The following is a 6,254-nucleotide window of genomic DNA, read 5'->3' on the forward strand; positions in this document are numbered from 1 at the left end:
GTAAATATTATTTTTTAATGCAATTAAAATGTTATATATTAATTAATATCCTTCTGTTAATAGAAAAAAAAATTTGATTAGATTTACTATAATTTGTTAAGAGAGTAGTAAAAGTTTAGTTTAGATGAGGGGAAAAGGGGGAAAAATTTTCATTATTTATTTACATTGTTTTTCAATCGAGGAAGTATTCATTATATTCAATGTAAAGGCCAATAATTAGAATGAATAGAAATATAAATGAGTAAGAAATAATAAAGGGATTAAAATTTATTGATAAAAATTAATGAAAGAAGAAGAGTAATTTCAATATCGAAAATTAAGAAGATTAGTCTAATAATAAAACATTTGGTTCTAAAAGATAATCGAGCCGTAGATGATGGGTTAAATCCGCATTTAAATGGGGATATTTTTTCTTTATTTAAGTTAGTTTTTTTGGAGATAATAAAGTTAATAAAAAATAAGATAGAAGATAAGAAGAATAAAAAAATGATGAATCAAATAATATTTATGTTTATTTATATTAATTTATTTAAATTTTTTAATTGGAAATTAAATGTAATAATATTTATACTATATAAATACATAAGTATTAGTTAAAAATATATAAATATGTAATATATAATTAATATTAAGAAGAGTTTAGGGAGTAAAAAGAAATTAATTGTTTTAAGTGTATTTGTGTGGAAGTAAGTTCAGTTTTGGAATAAATATAAAAAAATAGGTTACGTTATAAATAAATTATATTAAAACCTTCATCAATAAATAGAGATGAATAAGAATAATCAAACTACATCTACAAAATGTCAGTATCAAGATGCTGCTTCAAATCCGAAATGGTGATATGATGGAAAATGTATTTTATAAAGTCGAATTAGACATTCTGAGAGGAATAAGGTTCCAATAATTACATGAATTCCATGAAAACCAGTAGCAATAAAAAAAGTTGACCCGTAAATTGAGTCAGCTATAGTAAAAATTAATATATTCAATTGGTTGAAGGAAGAAGGGAAAAATAAATTCCAAGGATAATTGTTATTAAAAGACTTTTATTTCTTTCATTTATATTTTTATTGATTAGGGCATGATGAAATCAGGTAATGGTAAGCCTGATGAGACTAAAATAATAGTATTAAGAAGGAGAATATCAAAAGAAATAAATGGAATAATACTTTTAGGGGATCATGATTGGCCATTTTCAATTCTGGAGGCTAATGAAGAGTGAAGTATGATCAGAAAAAAGAAATAAAAAAGAAAATCTGAAATAATAAAATCTGAAATAATAAATAAAATTATTCCTATTTTTATACTTTTAAAAACATCAATAGAATGGCACCATTGATAAGTAGCTTCACGAAGAACGTCTCGTCATCATAAATATATAAAAATTAAAATACCTGGGATTCAGAATGATAAAATAGTAGTGTAAAAATTATGGAATCATCTAACAATACAGAGTAGGTTATTAAAAATAAAAGAAATAGGTCAGGGACAAGGAGTAAATAGAAGGGATGGTTATGATTATGATTTGTCATAAAATTAAGAATTAAAAATAGAGATTGATATTATTTAAGTTTCTCTACTGTATAAGGTTGATAAAATGGAGAATGCGTAAGCTTGAAATATAGATACTGAAATTTCAAGGATATAAAGTAAAATTTGAGTGGAAACTAAAATGAAAAGTATAAATGAATTAGAAATATTTAATCCTGAAGAACTTAGATAGGTTAATAGTAAGTGTCCTGCAATTATATTTGCAGTTAGATGAATAGATAATATGAAAGGGCGAATAATTAAGCTAATTGATTCGATAATAACTATAAATGGTATTAGTATAAAAGGAGTTCGGATCGGGTTAAATTGGTGAATAAGTTATTTAAGTAATTTATAAATCTGTATAATATTATGGAATAATATTATGAAAAAGTTCGGCCACCGGGAGCCTGGTCTTCGGGGTAGACTTTCGGGGATACATCTGGTCACTCCCGATGGTCTGGGGGCCACGGGTGGCATCTCGGGGATTTGTCAGGACAACCTGAGGGCCTGGGATAAGTCCGGCCACCCTTGACCCATTAATGGCCACTAAACGATAAATCCAGCCCGAATAGACATGCTAGACGGTAAATATGGTCAACCCCGGATATGATCTCTAAACGATAAATACAACACCCCGGATATGGCATCTAAATCCGGGTACTTTCGGTTAGGATATGATCTTTAAACGGTAAATCCGATTCGGATATGGCCTCTAAACAGTAAATCCAGCCACACTCGGTCCGAATATTGCTCCTAAACGATAAATCCGGTCACTCTCGGCCAGAATATGCCCTCTAAACGGTAAATCCGACACGGAAATGACCTCTAAACGGTAAATCCGTTCACACTCGGCCTGGATGTAGCATATAAATGGTAAATCCGACCGGATAAATCCTCTAAACGGTAAATCCGGTCACCCTCGGCATGGATATGGCCTCCAAACAGTAAATTTAGCTACCATCAGCATGTATATGACCTCTAACCTATAAAATCGACCACCATATGCCCATATATAGCCTCTAAACGGGAATTCTGGCCCGTATGTGGCTTCTAAACGGTGAAACAGGCAATTCGCGGCCCTTATATGACATCTAAACTCTACATCAAGCCATCCTCGTTCGTATATGACCTCTAAATGGTAAATCCGAGAATCCTCGTCCAGATCATGCGGCCAATAAACGGTATATTCTGCCTGCCTCCGAACGTATATGGTCTCTAATTCCGGCCACTTTCGACCCGTATATGACTTCTAATCTATAAATCCGACTATCATATGCCCATATATGGCCTCTAAACGGTAAATCATGGCTATCCTCGACTTGTAAATGGCCACCAAACAGTAAATCCGACCCGTATATGGCCCTTAGATGGCCTCTAAATGGTAAATCCGGCCACTCTCGATACGTACATGGCCTCTAAACTATAAATACGGAAAATTTCGGGTTAGATAAGGCCTCTAAACGGTAAATTCGGACAATTTCTGCCCAGATATGTCATATAACTGACAAATATGTTCAATTTCCAGCAATGCCTCGAAAAACCGGCCACTTTCGGACCAGAAATGGCCACTATACGGTAAATCCGGCCACTTTCGACCCATATATGGCAGCTAAATGGTAAATCCGGCCACTTCGTCCCATATATGGCAGATAAATGATATATCCCGCCACATTCGGTCCAGATATTATCTTTAAACGGTTCAATAGGCCATTTCGGCACAGATATGGCCTATTAACGCTAAATATGATAACATTCTGCTCAGATATGACATATAAACGGTAAATCCGTCTATTTTCGGCCCAGATGTGTCCTCTAAACGGTAAATCCGACCACGTTCGGCCCATATATATCTATTAAACGGTAAATTCGTACACTTTCAGCTAAGGTGTGGCCTTTAAACGGTAAATCCGTCCAATTTCAGCCCTGATATGGCTTCTAAACGGTAAATTCAACGGTACGTCCAATTTCAATTCAGAAATGGCCTCTAAACATTAAATTTACCGTTTAAATTCATCAAAGACATATCTTGGTTGGAATGGACTTAATTTGCTATTTAGAGGCCTAAACCCGAAACTGACCGGATTTACCGTTTAGATGACATATCTGGGCTGAAAATGCCTGGGTTTCCCGTTTAGAGGCCATATCTAGGCAGAAAATGGCCGAATTTACCGATTAGTAACCATATCTGGTCCGAAAATGGCTGGATATATCGTTTAGAGGGCATATCTGGGCTGAAAGAGTCTGAATTTACCGTTTAGATGCCATTTCTGAGCCGAAAGTGACCGAGTTTAATGTTTAGAGGCCATTTCTGGGACGAAACTGGTCGGATTTACCATTTAGATGACATACCATTGCCGAAAGTGGCTGGATTAATCGTCTAGAGACCATATCTGGCCGTATTTACAGTTTGGAAACCATATATGGACCAAAAGTTGCCGGACTTAGCGGTTGGAGGCCATATCTGGTCCGAAAGTGAATTTACCGTTTAGATGCCATATCTTGGCCGAAAGTGGCCGAGTTTACCGTTTAGAAGCCATATCTAGGGATCAAGTAGCCGGATTTACCATTTAGAGGCCATATCTTCGCCGAAACTGGCCGAATTTACTGGTCAGAAACATTATCTGCACAGACATTGCCCGGAATTTTCATTTAATGGTCATATCTGATCCGAAAGTGGCCGTATTTATCGTTTATAGGACATATCTGGTCAGAATGTTACCGGATTTACCGTTAAGAGGCCATATATATATAGAAGTCGTGTCTGGGCCCAAAGTGGTCGGATTTATCGTTTAGAAGGCATATCTGATCCGATAGTGGACGGATTTACAGATCATATCTGGGCCGAAAGAGGCTGAATTTACCGTTAAGAAGCTATATGTGGTTTGAAAGGGGCCTGATTTACTGTTTAGATGACATATCAGGGCCGACAATGGCCGAGTTTGTCGTTTAGAGGATATATGGCCGGGAAACGGGATATGGCCTAGAAACGGTAAATCCGGCCTCTTTCGGCCCAGATATGGCTTCCAAATGTTAAATCCGCCCACTGTCGGATCAAATATGCCTTCTAAACGATAAATTCGGCAACTTTCGACCCAGATATGTCCTCTATACTGTAAATCCAGCCATTAACGGCCCATATATGGCACCCAAACGGTAAATCACGTCACATTCGGCCGAGACATGGCCACTAAATTGAAATTCGTCACTTTCGGCCCAGATATAGCCTCTAAACTGTAAGTCCACTTTAGGCCCGATATGTCATCTAAACGTAATACCGCCACAAATATGGCTATTAAACGGTAATTCCGTCCATTTTCTGCTTAGATATAGCCTCTAAACGATAAACTCGGCCACTTTTGGCCCATATATTGCATCTAAACGATCCGGTCACGTTGAGCACAGCTATGGCCTCTACACGAATTCTTTCGGCCCAGATATGTCCTCTAAACGGTAAATCCGGCCTTTTTCGGCTCAGATATGGCATCTAAAAGGTAAATCCGATTACTTTCGGCTCTGGTATGGCCTCTAAATGGTTAATTCGGTCATTATCGAGATACAAGTATAAAAGGAAAATCCCTCCACTTTCGGCCCAGACACGGTCTCTGAACAGTAATTCCGCTACTTTCTGCCCAGACCCCGGTAAATCCAGTCACTTTCAGCACAGATAAGGCCTATAAATACGACCATTTTCGGCCCAGATATGTTCTCTAAACGGTAAATCTAACCAGTTCCGGGCTAGATATGATATGTAAACGATAAATCCGACAACTTTCGCCCCAGATATGGCCAATAAACGGTAATTCCGGCCAGTATCTGTCCAGATATGATCTCTGCTGACCAGCACTTTCGATCTTATGAAGAAAAAAATTGGATCGATTCGTGGATAGCCTTAAAAGATGACCAATTTTTTCGACGCGGGATTCGTACGCTACCTGAAAGATGGGAGAAAGTAGTGGCCAGCGATGGACAATACTTTGAATCATAAATGTATAAACAGTTTTTTACAATAAAGCCTCGAATTTCGGAAAAAAACGGCGGAAGCAAAGTTGTCCACCTAATATATTCTTTAATTGGGGCTGTGCGAGCTATTTCACAAACTTCATCATATGAGATTAGTTTAATTATAATTTTTTTAGTTTAAATAATTTTATGGAAAAGATATTTTTTTGGATTTTATGAAAAGGGATGTTAAGTACATTATTTTTTTGGATTTTATGAAAAGGCATGTTAAGTACATTATTTTTGGTATTTTTTGTAAGAGTGTCAGCGGGATTGAATTGTAGGCCGATAGATTTTGTTGAGTAAGAGTTAGTTCCAGGGTTTAATGTGGAGTTTTAGAGGGATGTTTACTTTGATTTTTATAACTGAGTATATATGATTATTTTTTTCATGTATTTAATAGTGGAAATATTTACTAATTTAATTGGATTATGATGATCGTGGTTGTATATTAATTTGAAAGCATTTTTAATTAATTTAATACGTGGGATATTACCACGAATGCGGTATGATGAGTTAATATATTTATGTTGAAAGATTATTTTACCTTCTATTTTAAATTTTATGATTTTTATTTTGATATTCAAATTTATATTTGTATTTATGTAGGATGGGATTAGTAAGTAGGGGATAGGAGAAAGAATAAAAATAGTATAACAGTATTTTAGAAATAGTAATTGAAGAGATTAATTTAATTTGTGTATATATATATATATTAATTT

The sequence above is a fragment of the Atta colombica genome, unplaced genomic scaffold (assembly GCF_001594045.1).
Source record: "Atta colombica isolate Treedump-2 unplaced genomic scaffold, Acol1.0 scaffold115, whole genome shotgun sequence".
Taxonomy (NCBI): Eukaryota; Metazoa; Arthropoda; class Insecta; order Hymenoptera; family Formicidae; genus Atta; species Atta colombica.